General features: G+C 35.0%; 1 pseudogene; it reads left to right on the top strand.

Annotated features, from left to right (window-relative positions):
• Positions 1 to 8,624: 8,624 nt before the first annotated feature.
• On the top strand, positions 8,625 to 10,085 carry LOC149567224 (protein RALF-like 19 pseudogene; annotated as a pseudogene).
• Positions 10,086 to 17,189: the final 7,104 nt, after the last annotated feature.

Raw genomic sequence — 17,189 nt, 5'->3', positions numbered from 1 at the left:
AACTAATATATTCATTAAGGGATTACCTAAGGATGCATATGTGTATCTAAGAGGTAAGTTAGGGGTTATTCCCCTATCTAAAGAAAAATGAGAAGTGATGCAACATTGCATCAATTGTTATGATCATAATATCTTACACATTGATGCATGAGGTCATACTTTAGGAGTTGCCTAAAGTTGTGAAAAAATAGATAGAAGCATGGGCAATGGGGCTAAAAGGAGTCAAGGTAAAGATGAAAGAGGGAGTGATATTGCAATATCAATCAGACAGTGATCAAGTAGATGATGTGTATGTAAGTGGATCATATCTTTGGCATTGTTTTCAAAGAGGGAGTCATTAAAATTGGTGTTAGAATTGAAGAATCTGCAATTGGTATCATAGAAGGAGAAGTGAAATAAAGGAAAAGAGGAAGCATATTGGAGAGTGCATGGATGAGAATTATAATAAAACTAAGGATATTAATGAAGATTTGTATCAAATCACATAGGGAGCTGATAATGATAAATCATGAGAAAGTGTTTTACATTTGCATGGTAACTAAAGGTGTTTCCATCAATGCCAAAGAGGGAGATTGTTGGAAACTACAATTGGAATAATTGTTGTATTGTTGTTGATGTCAAACCTTGCTAGTAAGATATTTACTAACAGTGTAGAGTGCCATATTAGTTGATTGATGAAGAGGATTTGAAAAGAGAGATAACTAGATGAACTAGTGAAGTTGTTGAGTAAAGAGGAGAAAGCAGGTTGGCATTATAATGGGCACTTGGTCAGTTAGTCTTTCACAAAATAATGTATTGTTTAATAATTATATGAAGTGAATCTGACAATTGAGTTGATGTGTAGAAGAGAAATCAAAAATTTGAGTAAAAGACTGAGCTTGACCAAGTGATAGTTTTACTAGGTCAATGATGTAGAAGATTAAGGAACTTAAGAGATAACTGAGAAAATAGTATCAACCGAGTGATAATTATAGTTGAGCAAGAAGAAGAAAAAATGTAGTAGTGGCCGAGAATAGTGAAGATCAAGTGAGATAGTGTAAGATGAGTTAGAAAAAATATTAGAGATCGAGCTACATAGTGTTGTCCGAGTAGAAGAACACAACGATGACTAAGTGTTAGAAAAATAACATTTTGTGAAAGAATCATGTTTGAGGTCGACATAGTTGAATTTTTGGATTGGTCAAAATGTGCAAATGATAAGGATTGATGAGCTGACATATTTAATGCATGAATTGAGTTTGTTAAGTGATCAAATACAAGTATTTAAATAGAATTTTATATAAAAGAATAGAAGGAAAAAATGATGGATAGATTCAATGAATCTAAACAAACCCTAAGATCTATGGTGATGTTTAAGAGGTGAAATATCAAAGATACCTATTTAAGGAGGCATAAGGGATGTTTTGTAAGATTGGTTTGTTGTTGATTGGCAATTTTATGGAGAACCTATGAAGAACATAGTAGAAGAGAAAAAGTGAGAAGATTGGTGAAGTGTGATTTCTTGAAGGGTTGCCAAGCATATGAGATGGAGTACATAATGAAGTCTAGTCAATGAACCAACAAAGAGCCGAATGAAGATCTAAATTTGCAAAGTGAGTTGTAACTTAACATATCAAACCTAATTGTTTCTTTCTAACCATTGTGGTAGTAAAATCCTTTAATCAAGGGTGACCTAATAGTCATTTGTAAATCCTTTAATCAAGGTGACATTATAAAGGAGTGATCTAAAGACCTCTAATGAGGCCACTCCTAACATGGTGATTAAATCCTTTAATAGGGTCACACCTAATAGTGTGTTTTGTAACCTTTTACAAGGTTAGCTCTTAATCGAGCTCACTTCAAAAGAGTGAAAAGTGGTAGCGTGTTACTTGGCAGTTTTTCCCAAATTGGGTTTTCGCATTAAATCTTGGTGTCATATGTGTGAACGTTATTTCATGATACATGCTATTTATTATTGTTTTATTCCAATTAGTCAACATATACAAAACATAGGGCTAAGTGATGAATGAATAAGTTAAGTTGATGATAAGTTGCTATATTGACTGAGTAGTTTTATGAGTTTGAATAAGCTGTTTGAAGTTAGTAAAAGTTGAATTGGTACATCTAGACTCGAGGATAACTGATTCACCCCCCCACCCACCACCCCTCTCTCTATATTATTCTAATCATTCTAACACACAAACCTTAGCAAGAAAGACACCTTAAACATTAAAGAGGGGAGACAATCAAATGTTACATTAGTTAATAGAAAGCCCATAAAAAAATCCATCCTTGGCCTGATGAATCCATGAATTGGTGGATTCATTGGATTTACAAATGCTTTTAACAACACAAGTGCCATGGATTTGCACTGGTTTAGGAGTGACAAGAAGGGTTTGAAAGCCAATCCCCTTCGAAGCCAGTCTATTCACTAGGAAACTAGGAGAAATGTAATGCTTGAGAAGAGTATTATAAGACTCATCTTTTGTGAGGGCATAAATAAGTTGATAATGCATGTGATACATAAAGAAATGCCATATCTTTGAGTAGAAATAAGACCAAGATCTCCAAATTCCTTGGGAAGACAATAGTACTCCCAGGCAACTCTATAAAAACCATGATGATTGGCTTTAGAAGCCTAGACAAAATCCCTAAGAAGTTTGTCCAGTTTCATGTAAGAGGCCTTAAACGGGTCCCAACATGAAGAATAGTAAACATGGGAATTCTCCAACATGTTGGATAAAATTTGGAACTTACTAGCCAAGGAGAGAGGCTGGTAATCTAGTAGTCAAGCTTCTTCTCAATGTTGATAAGAACATCATTTCAAAGCTTCGCGAGTGAAGCTTAAAATGAAAAAGGAACAACAAGAAAGAAAAAGACCTCTTTGTGTTGAATCCATCTCCATTCATACTTGGAAAACCATGGGGGGTAGGAAGAAAAGACTCATGGTAGCAAAGAGTCTTGTGAAATTAAATAGTTGAACTATATGCCAAACACAGAAGTGTCAAGGCATTATAGAGGATTGGAGATATTATCCTTATCCTCAATGAGAGTGAGAAAGGAATCATTGACAAAGTACCCACTGACTAATTGAGTAGGTGATTCTGGTAGGGAAATACCTTTAACAAGGTTGAAAGAGATGGAGTTGGAAAGTAGTTACCAAAATCCTTCTACAACAAGCACATAAAGAGTGAGAGCCAAAGGACAACCATAAAAGATGTATTTGAAAAGGCCAAAAGCTTTAGATTTTCTACCATTAATGGTGATAAAGGCAGAAGTGTCCCCAAAGAGAATCTAGACCGATTGAAGAAAAATGAAATCAAACCTAAGAGCTTGAAACATCACCAGGATGAAGGGCCATCCAATATGGTCATAAGCTTTGGTGAAATCAATTTCAAGGAAAATGGTGTGTTTCTTAGACTTTCAAGCCCATTCCATAGCTTCCCAAACCACAATAATATTATCCATAATATATTTGGATTTGATAAATATGGTTTACTCAGGGTGCATAATAAAGGGCAAGAGATGGTGAATTTTGAGAGCCAAAGCTTTAGCAATGATCTTGTAAGAGACATTCAATAGAGTGATAGGTATCCAATTGCAAATATCCTCAAGGTCCCTAGCTTTAGGTATGAACTTGATGTTTTCTTTGTTGATTATATTGCCTAAAGATTTGAAATGAAAAGCTTCAAAGTAGACCATATGTAGGTTAGGGCCAATGGAGTACCATAGAGTTTTATAGAACTCACACATAAAACCATCACACCTAGGACCCTTGTCATCTGCCATGGAAAAGATAGATTCTTTGAGGTCATTGATGGTGAGAATTTTCTCGGAGAAAGCATGTTTCTCAACCACAAGTTGATTTGGAGTAGTAGCAATGTAATCCTTCAAAGCTTGGTCTCTAATAGCTGAATTCCCTACGTTTTGAACACCTTCTCATAGTGTTAGAAAAAATATTGAAGAATGTCAAGAAGTTTGAAGAGAATATGTTGACCTTCCTTGATTATTTTGATCCCCACATAGGTATGGTGAGTTGTGACAATTTGAAAAAAACTCTTTGGAAGCTTGGTGAAGGCAAGCCTTAATCTAAGCTCCCCTAGTGACATAATTTTCTATAACAAATAAACACAAATATCTTTGGTAGTTGTGTCATATGATGGTCAATGGTACATGGAAAAGTGTCTACCATAAATGTAAAGAAACCTTTCCACAAGGGTGATGACATTATTCCACCACTAAATCTAACCATAGTGGTTGTGGGGATGGGGCTCTAAATTCTAGAACACAAAATATGGGTTGTAGTGATTTCTTGATCCACTAGAAGTGACGTATTGAGGGGAAAATGCAATTTGGAAGGATTTTTTTTACTTGTTTTCTAGATAATAGTAAGTAAGATGGGACATTGGTTTGACAAAGTTGCATCAAATAAAGAAATGACAGGTAATTCCCTATCTTCAAAGAAAGAGAAAAAATATTAAGAAATAATCATGGCATGATCAAACTACTTGAAAATCTTCTCAAATCCATCTCTAAAATTGAACCAAGTATTCCAAATCCCACGAGGGTGGTGATGGTCAAGATTGGGATTAAAAAGGCCCAATTTATTACGCATGTAGTACCATGCTTCTCTTTCCTCAATTGTCCATCTTAAATGTAAAATCCCATCTTTGTTAGAAGCCAACTTAGCCATATTGAAGTCCCTATGCATAACCCACATGGGTGGTGGAAGATGATCTGCCATCTAACACCACATATGTAATCTTTCAACAACATCATTGGGAGTATAAACATTAACTATGCCAAAAGAATTATTGTTGAATGACAACAAAATCCAAACAATTCTCTACATGGGGTCAAAACCATACAAAATAACAAAAGAAATTAAATGAGGGGAGAGAATGTAAGAACACCACATCAAAAAATTTCATCATGTGAAGAAAACATAGTGCTATCTGGCCAAATAACATGGCAAGCTGCATTGAGCGTAAACCCAAAAAATTTAACCTCCTAGACACAAAGAATATCTAGGGTACTAAGCCTGCCTCTGGTATCACACACAAAATATTTTCTAGGGAGGTTTGTGAAACCTCAAACATTCTATGAGATAAAATTCATGATAACAATTATTGCATGTCATCTGTATCCCCAAGAGAGGAGAAGCTATTGTGCAAGAAAGTTGAACTGGTTTTGAAGCTAGAAGAAGAATCTCTTCTAGAGACGATTCTCCGCTTCTCCAAATTTTCATATGGGTCCTCAAAATGACCATTTGGATTATGGGATAGTTGCAAATATTGAGACACAATCATGGAAGTTGCTTACAGAGTGTGAACCCATCTAGGCCGAGAAATATTCACAAACACATTCATTCCCTGTGAAGTAGGATTAAAATAAGTGGTAGTAGAAGAGGCACCACAAGAGTAATTGGAATCAAAATTAGAACCACCAAGGTGAGTTCCAAAGATGGATGAGCCAAAGCTAAAGTGGCTTACTTGGGTGTTGAGGAGGTTTTACCCTTATGTACCATAGTAGTCCATTCATCTTTTTTTGCACCCTCGATAGGTTTAGCAGGAGCCTCCTTAGGAGGAGACTTTTAAAGAAGCACAAATAATGGGAAATTCTTGATCATTTTCTCAATTGATTGACACCTATAAAAGGTGTTAGGTTGATTCAAATAAAGCACCTTTTGGATGAAGGTGTGCAACTTGGATATCAACCATTTATTTAAGGTTGTGTGAAAGATCACCCTCAACACAAACCCTATTTTGAGGACAAGCATTGAAAGACCTATCATGCTCCATGCACACCACCTTACCAAGGGTTTGAGTAATGGCTTGAATGAGCGACCAACAAGGTAAGGAAAGACCCAAAAACTCAACCCAAATATGGACTCTTAGCTTCTTGTCATTTGCGATTGTAAAGTCTCGAGACCAATATTGGAAAACTAGCAGTGAAAACCTATTTGTCTAGGGCCCATAAGTAAAAACCATGTTGGGCTAGATAGGGTTCCCAAAAAATAAACTAAACTTGGTGAGGCTTTGAATGCCATCAAGTCAAACTCCATGAGGAGTCCAGGCTTTGGCAATCCATTCTTTCATCATGCTTTTAGGTGGAGTTCTGCCCACAAAATATCCTATCAAAGTATGCTTCTCCAACCATTCACAAGCACTATCAAACTCTTGAATATTAAGCACAATATTAGGAGAGAGATTACCTTGTGAAACACTTTCATAACAAACTTGTGAGGGTTTTTGTTTGGAGGAGGTACCATGAGCATCTATCGTAGTTACTCCAGTGCCAACATCAACTATTGTGCCAAAGTTGGTCAGAGCCATAATAAAACCCCTAAAATACCACAATAAATGCAATGTAGATGCAAAACATAGAGATGGACTCATAATGAGAGTCATACAACATGCAAAACCCTAACAAAGCCTATAATCTACGTAATCAGTAATATTGTGTATACAATAAAATAATATTATATTACAAATATTACAGTATAATATATATTATATTCTATTTTATAATTTAATATACAATAATATCTCTTACATGTAGCATTAATAGACAAACCCTATCTATTATTATATATCATGTTCTATATATTATATATAACAATTCAATTCCTAATTATTTTACCTCATATTTTCTATGGTTTTAGAATATAAATAATTCTATCCATTCTTTAATTTAATATACTTTTGATTGAAATTAATAGATGAACATCAGTTCATTAAAATCTACATACAACTTTACCAACTCATTCACACTAATTTTTAGATAGATGACTAAGAATGTCACCTCACCTTCTCTTAACATTATTGGTATCGATAATATTTCTTAAAAAAGAAAAAGAAAATATTCTATGTGGGAAAAGGTGAATCCCTTGGGTCTGTTTGGTTCGTGGAATTTTAAAACTAGGATTTCTACAAACCTTGGTTTAGCCAAATCAAGGTTTTGCAAATCTTCATTCCGATTTTTGGGATTTTACTTGAATCGTTTGTTTCACTCGGAAGATGCATGTGAAGACACATTTTTATGTGTAAGCTTGGAGTTGAAGGCAAAATTCAAAAGTTAGTGCAATCTATTGTTTTTACACTCCTTAAAAAACATAACCAAGTTTTGATTTTCAATTCCTACTTGCTAGTAGGAAGTTGGAAAACCTGGTTTTGAGGCAAAATTGGAGAACTGGTATGCTAATTCCATTTTGCCAATTTTGAAACAAATGCAAAAAAATTCAAATATGGATTTTGAAAAAGTCAATTCCTGTCATCTTCCAAGAACCAAACGAACCTTAAATTCTGAGTCTATGGTGCTCTAGTCTTCACGCTATGCATAGAATAGTAGGGTCAAGTCTATAGGTTGTCAAGCCCTACCGTAAACCATTTTAGGCGCTATAGACTCTAATGAACCAATTTGAGCCTGACCAAGTCTATCTGGGTATCTAACCCTACAACTATAGACAGGAGGGTGTTCACAATAACGATCATGTATTTTTGGGTTTACACATAGTGACAACAATATATGACTATCTCTACTCTTTTAAAGAGACACACATATCTTTGTCTCCACTATAATTTGAACTTGTAACCTATTATGGAAAAGGAGTGGGGCTACAAATTGTCCCGCCAACTTAAGAGTTATTTTTGCCACTTGTCAAAACATTTTGATTTTCAATTTTTTTTATTTTATAAAAGAAATAATTTCCTACTTATTTTTTATGCATGAAATATAAAAGCTATTTTGTCTTAAAATTTAATGAGAGTGCTAGCTCTAAAATATTCTTAAAAAATAGGAGGATGATGAGACCCCATACTACAAAGAATTTAAACTAGCATATCTAAAATTTTGATTTATTTTTTTGTAAAATAAGTTGAGATATATAGATGATTTTGTTATGGTCGAAGTATTATAACTCTCTATATCCTTAAAAACATAAAATTCATTTCTTTAAAAAAATTTAAATTTTTCTTTTTAAAGAAGACTTTTTGTTAAATTGTTAAGATTATAAAATTTTCAAAACTAAAATAGAAAATGTAATAGTGGCTATTGATTATATACCTAAGTTAAATTAGTTAGTAAAAATGATACTCTTTAACTTCATAAGGCGTTAACACCTAAAAATAGAATTTCTATTCTAATTATCATATAATTTTACAAAGCTTTACACTATTTATTTAATTAACTAATTTTTTTTTCAATTTAGTACGTTTATAAGCTGATTTTGATATATAAATTTTAATATATTTTAAATTAAATTTATATGTTATTTTTTTAATATTTTAGTATGCTGCTAGATTAAATTTGATGTTGCTATCAGGAGGATTTAACTGTTTGATTTTAGATGTGATTTTGGATCTACTCACGGGGGTGAAGCATCGGGACTTCCTGAGAGGTCACCCATCCCACTACTACTCCGGCTTGAGTGCCCTTAACTGCAGAGTTTTCTCGATGGTTAAACCCAAAGCTTGCTGTGGAATTATCTCCTACTTATAAATTTGATGTGTTTTGATATTCTTTGAAAGATGCATATAAATAGAAGATTTATTGTGAATTAAAATATATGTAAATTTTAATAGTATTTCTAAATTAAATTTGAATTTCTTTGACCAGAAATTGGCCACCTCTTTTGGAGGCCTGGTTTTGATGTAGATCAAACAGGAAGTATGGTCGCCCCAGTTGAACTTCCCCGGAGAGATTGTTGGTATATGAAGTCTAAATTGTTCAACCCATAGAATTTGTGGGTTAACCATTAATAATCATGGGTATCAAAATAGAGTGTAGACAAAGGGCGCAGAGGAAACACATGGGTGCAAATTCTATGGCGGACAGGTACGCAATGACCTACAAAGAAGTCGAAAATCTACGTTACAGCAAAAAAATGCAAAAAAATAGCATACAACTACAGCAGGGCTTCTCAAATCCGCGCCTTGCTGCATTTGAAGGTCAATCTACAAAATAAGTGACCGTCCAAATCCACGGATTCGCATTTAATGCTGTTAAAGTTTGTGTAACGGTTCCGACTTCAAAATAGGTATGCCGTTATGATCACGGCTCCAAACATGGAGTTTGTTCCTATTCATATGCCTTCAAATTAATCAAACGCCCACTTAAAACAGGGGGCAAATCTCTATCTCATGGACTTCTTAAAGATATGCATAACGTCATTTCAAGATGAAATAACCTACCTGGGGTTCTGCTTCTGAACAATTTGTTCAGTAATGGTGGCTACTTCAAACTGGGGATAAGTCTCTTTCTCTTAGTCGTCTCAAAACAGGGGATAACTCTCTTTCTCATAGTTTTCTTTAGGATATACGATACCCTCATTTGTGAGAAAAGTAACCTAATTAGGGTTTCTGCTTCTGAAGAATTTGTTCAGTGATGGTGGCTGCTTCAAATCTTCTTGCAGCTGGCCTGCTGCTGGCTGTTTTCTTGTCTGCAATGGAGACCACGGTGAGCACTGATGGATTTATGTGGAGTCAAGATGATATGAACAAAGTGATGGATGTATGGAATGCATTCAATACTTTTTCTACAAAGTGCAATGGAAGGATTGGAGATTGTTTTCCAGAGGAAGAGATGTTGATGGACAGTGAAATTAACAGGAGGAATCTGAGGAGGAGGAGGAGTTACATCAGTTATGGTGCTCTGGTTCGTGATAGTGTTCCATGCGGTAGGAGGGGCAGATCTTATTACAGCTGTGCTGGTAAACAGGCCAATCCTTACAGAAGACCATGCACTAAGATTACAAGGTGTGCAAGGGATACTGGTTGAGACCTGGTCATTAAATGCATTATATAGTTATTTTGAGATTTGATCTGATTTTTTAAATTAATGAAGCCACAATCGCATAGTAATCTTTGGATTTCAAAAATATTATGGTTAAGTAAATCATATAATCATCTGCAGAAGGCTGTGAGTGAAGTAAATGACCCTAGGATCTTAATCCATGGTATGATTGATGACAGGACCTTACTGCATGGAAATCATTATGAACAGTGATTATTTATATGGGTGTCTATGAATGTTGATGTTTGTGATGAGCATTTGATCTTTTGATGTGGATTTATTTTAGAAAATTAAAATAAACTTGATATTTGTGCTGTTTGGTTTTTTCTTCTGATACAAACTCCTTGGATGTTTCAATGGCAAATAGTTCTTCGCTGTTTTCTATTGTGGATATGATAGAATAGGAATTCCTATATATTATATTAGAATCTTGTTATTATTAAGTGTATTATGGCAAGCAGGGTGAAGGTTGATTACACATTGAGATTTTACAAGAACTACAGTGTGATTCACATTTCAAATTTGAAAGTTTTGAGTGTCATATGACAGATGTTTACTCTTTTATGTTTTCTAAATGCATTGATTTTTGGTACATTGATGAATTGTCAAATTGTTTTCAAGGAGTTAAATCGAAACCAGAGCTATTGAATCAAAACCTGAGCTCAAATCTGAAAAAAATGATATATTTTGTAGATCTTTTACAGTAGGATTATCATGTTAAACAATCTTCATTCTCATTCACAATCTGCATGGGCCTCAAGATATATTATTCAGTTAACTGCTTCGTAAAGTGAGCTTTCATTGGTGACATGACCAATAAAACCTATTGTAAGCTCTTGTTACTTGGAATTTGTGAAGGCTTATTTGAAATGGTTTAGGAAGAAGGTTTTCTCTGATATTCATTCTGCTCATTGTATTACAACGAAAGATGAAGGATGGGAATTTCAATCAGAAGGGGAAAAAAAATAACAGTTCAGTCTCAGACCTTATCACATAAACTATGGAATTAATCTGCCCTACAATCAATCAACTAGTCCATCTTCTTCATTAACATATTGTCTTTCTTTTTATTATAAAAGCGGATGTTGGTTTTATCATTTTGTTCGATATGGTCAACCATTTTTTAACCAACGATGTCTTAATCAAGTACAAATTAGTGACATCTACCCTTCACTTCTTTCATCATTGAGAACTATATTTTCTAAGCATTTTAACTCACCCATTAGGAGCATTTAAAATTAAATAATCAATAGATCATAGCCTCAAGAATTCTTTAGTTGTGAACAGATTCCTCATAAGTCATTAGATTTATTGGGATCGTCCACTCTAGTTTTGAAGATAAAGCTTGGAAATGTTGTATAGTCATCTTCCTTAGTTGTGAACAGATTCTTCATTAGATTTATTGGGATCGTCCACTCCGGTGTTGAAGATAAAGCTTGGAAATGTTGTATAGTCATCTTCCTGTAGCATACCATTCAAATGGTAATTGTGAATACAATGGGTCTGTACAAGTAGTACCACAACATTATCCAATGCAAACATGTCCTCGAATCTAGAGATATAGCACCCAGTCATAACTTTTAAGATTGGAGTTTACTTTTAGCTGGGGTCCCATTGGCACCCACTTCCTTAAAAATAGAGCAGGGGCTGCTGAGAGTTTTTAGGAATATTTAGAGGGAAGCGGTCTCATGAATTTTTTTTAATTAAATCCTCTTTAAAAACTCAGCTTCTAAAATAAAGGAATCTAGTTGTCTCATAAATTTTAAAATTAAAGAGATTAATTCATTTTGGTGGGAAGTTGAAGAGTTTTTTGACAAATGACAAAATCCTTCCCTAAGTTGGTGGGGCTAATTCCAACCCCACCCCATTTTCATCCTCTTAAACTGAGAGGGCTAAAAAGTCGAGGCTCCTATTTTATAGGAAACAATTCTAAATAAACCTTTAGCCCCCCTTAAAATGTTATCATGGGGTCACCCGATCCACAAAAATAGAGCCCAAACCCCTCCCATGGGACCCCTACCTTAGACAAGACAAATAGCTCCCTTGCTCACTGTCTTTAACCAAATTTGGAGTGTTTCATATTAGACATTTTTGCTAGAGAACGCAGGAAAGTTATAGGGGAAAGACTCTAGTAGTTGAGCACATTTTTAAAGCTTTGTTTTTATTAAGGTAGTTAAAAAAGATTTGTACATTTAGAGTTGGGTCGTTATAGAATATATCACTCTTAGAAGATTTGCACATTGTACCTTATAACATCATATACATGTCAACATTAGATACAATTACAAAATGGCTTGTCTATGCTTAGAATTAACACTTATGTCGATATACAATCTGTGACATATACAAAAAGTTTATAACCATTATATGATTGTCCATAGCTTTAACAACCCCAGGAATCTTGTTCTATAACTTGATTCAATTTGAACATGAACTTTTGCATTAAAACATCAGTTTGGTAACATCACCAACAATCAAAGCTTTCCTCATTCTAATGAGTGCCAATACTAGGATCACTAGCAAAAGACAAGGTGAAGATCTTTATTATATTGGTTCAACATATCAATATCATTTGGTTCTAGCATGCCCAAATGTTGATTGAAGTATTGGACATATCGGATATCCTCCTTACGAATTTGGATAGACCCCTCTCGCACAAGGATCATGACCCTAGCTTTAGAAATCTCCAAAATAGTTGAAACTTGTGACATAAGAGCAATGTATGATTGTACAATTAAACCCAACAAGTATCTTCCTTTTGTTTTGACAGACATCTCCATTTCTTTCCTTCCAGAGAAACCATAATATTTCATAGGATAACACAAACCAAAAATGATTCATATTGAGATCAAAAGACTCTACACAACCAACAAGAATCTCACTCCAAGAAGGACTTGGGTGACTATTCCAAACAATAGGGGAGCCATGAAATAAAAACCATACACTATGAACAAACTCACAATAAAAAAGAGGACCCACCTAAAACAAGACTTCTTAGATTCAGTTGGAGAGTGCTAGAAAAAGGTCAAAAACAAAGTGCCTCTTAGAGATAGACTAATCAAGGTCTAGTATTGGTTGACTCAATTGAAAGTAGAGCAATAATATTTCAACATCTTATATATATATGTTTAATTATATATCCAAGAAAGAAGAGTCATCCTTTCATTATATCTAGTTAATAAAAGAATCATAATTCAAAATTTTGCCAGGTCAGAAACATCCAACAACTTTAGCAATAAGAGACTATGTTTTCTTTTGATAAGGGGGGATCCCATATTTTGGGCTAATCTCATCCCAAAACCCTATTTGATGATCAAATGAAACATTTTCATTTAAGGAGATACCTTTTTCATTCCAATTTTTTGCAGAGCAACTTTGAGTTAGAGCAAGGGTTTAATGTTCAGACACACCCCCTATCAGTAGATTTATGAACAACAACATAAGTAGGAGCCCCCCTATAGCCTCTTTAGAAGAAAGAAAACACCTTACCTAAGACCATACCTTTTAGAAAGAGGCAAACACACTTGAGCCAAAAATCTTCAAATTAAAATTACCCATCATAATGTCAATTAGTGGAATATCCTTCCATTTCTTACCCTTCTTAATAGAAGACCTTACAAGGTCGTTTCCAATTAAAAAATTTCCACGACTTGCAACCATGAAGAGCCCTAAAAATACATTTAGAAGCTATAGCAATGTCACAAGCTTTAATATCTTCGATACCTAGACCCCTAATGGTCCTTGGTTCACAATGCCAGTCCCAGTTAACACAACGCCTCTTACTATGTCCCATAACGTCATAACATACAATTTCTCTCAAATTTATATCAATTCTATTAGTATGCTACAATATTAAGAGTTGAGCTGGGAAGACATTATTGATCTTAAGAGCAAATTGTAAACATCTTCACCAAAAGCAAGTTCATCTATATGCAAGATTTTACAATGCTACAAAAGATTTCTAATTCAAGAGGGTCTCCTTAGTCCATTTCTTTCTCTACTTGGTGTAGGGCATTTTGTCTCTCAATTAATTAGGGGGTTATTCTTCTTATGTGGGCTTCTTCTTTTCAAGGCATGATAATTTCTATGTATGAGTACCCAACATGGATTCATTTGTCGCAACCCATCTTTTTCAATCATCTAAGATATTCTTTTGGGGGAGATGTGTTACTGTAAATTTTTAAATTTTCCTTATGTTATAGGACACTTATTTTTCCTACACATATTAATATTATTTTACTTGAATTGTTAGGAGTGGTTGATATGAGTACATGTGGAAAAATAGTTCAGCTAGATATCACTCTCTCTTTCGCACACAAATGGGTATTTCAGTCACACATGTTCTTTTGGATTGTTGTGTCACATCTCATAATCAATATTTTGATATTTTGTCTTTACTTAAGTACTTTGTGTGATATTTGGATTTATCACACTCTTTTGAATTAACAAGTCTCCTTCATAATCCCTTTCTTGTCTTCACCTTTGGAGATTATGCATGTCTTGGCATTTAACAAGTAGGTCAAACCTCCCACCTTTTATAAGAAGTGGGAGTTAACACACCTCTTTGATGTATGTGCCCTTATTCTTTCTATATACGCAACACTCTCTTCTCACCTTCACTAATCTCTTATTTTAATTTCTCTTCATTCTACCATTTTTTATTACCTATTAAGTGGAGTTGCATGTGATTTATGACTTGAAAGTCAATATCTAGCTTCGTTCTTGCTTGTTGTAGAATCTAATAGGTTTATTTTGTTAATTATACGACTATCTTGACATGTAGAGCCGATTTGCAACTTTTGACAATAAAATTTTAGATTGTGGATTGATACTATAAGAATTTGGTATAGCTCTGATACCGTGTAAGAATTTGCCTAAGGGAAAAATTCACCCAGGAACTAAGAACTCAAACACAAGCACAATTGTAGACCAAAAATGGATATGATCAATTAATCAGAGTATGTCCTAATACATTGCTCTTTTCAATATATGATGTGATGTGCAAACACACTAGGAGTGCCTGTATATAAAGATCTCTCAGGAAGCACCTAGAATGTCTCTAGAAAGAACTAAGAGATAAGATAAGCATCATGACAACTAAGCACATGCCTTATCCATCATTCTAGATGAGCGGATAAGAATGACAAGGTTGTAGACACCATGTGCTTAATTAGTGTGTTAACTCCTGTGTTGTAGACATCATGTGCATAAAAAAGGTGCAGACTCCTGTGTTGTCAACATGAAAACTCACAAGAGTGCACATGCTCCTAGGTGGCTAATAAATAAATAATAAAACATATGCATATACCTAAGTAAACTTAAGTAAGTGTAAATAGTGAATAATTATTTACACTAACACCCCCCCTTAAGTGCAACTTAGGAGAATGCCCTTAAGCTTATGAAAACTAGGATGAAATGCATGATGGGTCCCAACTACGAGGTCATGTTAGGTACCCATGTACATAATGAAATGCAGTCTCTCATAAAGCAGAGAAAGAGGGAAAACCTCATGGGAAAAACCCTCCCCCAAAAAGAGAGATAAAAAGTGATGCATGGATGGATGGAGTCCCCATTACGACATACATCCAGTATATACAAGAAAAAAATGGAGAAGGACGAAACCCCCTAAGAGGAAAAAGTCCCTCCCAAAAAGGAGAAGAAGGAGACGAGGTAGTCCCCCCCACCCCTAAAGGTATTATGTTGACCAGTGAGAAATGCTCCAATGAAGAAGTTGATCCATGACCGTTGAATGACATTCCTCTCCTTTGGAAGAAACAATGGCAAGGGTACCTGTGAGATGCATCCCCTATGTGGAGAAGGAATTTCTAAGATGAACAGTGTCTTTGAAACTTGTTCAAGTGTCCCTGTGTCAATGCTGATGATGGCTTTCTCCAAAACTACTGGGAAGAAGTGTAGATCGAACAAGGAGTCATGTAGAACCTGTTTCAAAAAACCAATAGTCTTCTTTAGTGTCAAAGAGACCTGCTGCAGATTCTGTACATAAGTATCCACAATCAAATCAGCCCGAAAAGACTGATCATGTAGAGAATGGACATGAGGGTCAGAGTGGATCCTCGCAACAACTGTAGAAGGATCATCTGCAACAAAGAGAAGCGGTAGATCATCAAAGAATTCTTCCAAATCGGTTGTGTGTGATTCTACAAATAGAGCTAAAATGTCTAGTAAGAAGTCATCACCTGGAACTAGAAGACCATGTGTACCTTGTTGTGCTGAAGTACATGAATTTGTCACTACGGCAAAGGATGAAGTATTCGCCTAAAAAAAAGATGAATGCCATCAATAATGTCTCCCACATCTTCAATGTGAGACTCCATGAGCAACTATGCAATGTTTGAAAGGAAGTCATCGTATGAAGGTAGAGTAGGAGGACATAAATGGTCCAGCTACACTGAATCTGAAGCATCTGTGGCTGGAACAAGATCAGTAGGAACAACAAGAGCTGGAGGTGTGATCTCATCTGAAGAGGATGCAACAACAACTGGAGGTAAGATATCTTCTGGGAATGGAGGAATGTTTGGATCTCCATACTTCTACCAAAGATACATCCAATAATCATGTGGTGGCCATATCTTGGCAACCAGCTTATAATAATTAGAAGAAGAGAGACTGGTAAGAATGATAATGATTAGTCTACCAACAAGTTCCTGTGATTCATCATTGATCAAGTCGTTGGAACATAAATAAAGAAATATTTCCTTATGCTCTCTTCTAAGATGATCAAAGAGTGTATCACTCCATGTGTGATAGTTTCTTTTTGTCAACCTGGGTCTAATGCCATGCCGACATGTGGTACAATACTCCTCTTCCATGATGGACCAATCAATGAACCCCCCAAAGAATCAAAGAATAATGAATCAAAGAACCCCCCCTAATGTATGATTTAGGCACTTGGTAGCCACTTGCCAATTTAGGGCGTATTTCTGAAAGCAGTATTTCTATCCATAGAACATATAATCTGATTGCAGATCTGGAAATTAGACAAAAAAATATGCACTTTAAAAAAAATAGAACCTGATTTGGATTCCAGATGAGCTTGTACTAAGTATTTAAGTGGCAAAATTTGAGATTTGTGAGTTACAAAAAAATTTAGAAACAAAGATCTCAAACCACCTGCACCAATGTGTAGATCACAAAATTCTACCCAAAACAAAAAAAATTGCTCGCAAAAAGGAGGTCGTATGAGGGAGATATTGCTGTTTGAAAATCACTGCTACCGTTATTTTTTTTTGAATCGCCGCCGCACCTCCAAAAATCAAATGGCTCTAGATTTTGCCTCAGATGGCTGATATGGATGAAACAAAATCCAATCTAGGGGTTTTTTGACCTTCTAAATGTGATGCAAATATTTGATTTGCACCAGCAAGCTTCAATCTTCACCTGTAAAAAATCTCTCCTAT

The sequence above is a fragment of the Cupressus sempervirens genome, chromosome 3, assembly GCF_028749045.1.
Source record: "Cupressus sempervirens isolate cs-2001-9-10 chromosome 3, ASM2874904v1, whole genome shotgun sequence".
Taxonomy (NCBI): Eukaryota; Viridiplantae; Streptophyta; class Pinopsida; order Cupressales; family Cupressaceae; genus Cupressus; species Cupressus sempervirens.
This window is presented reverse-complemented; position numbering and strand designations above follow the sequence as displayed.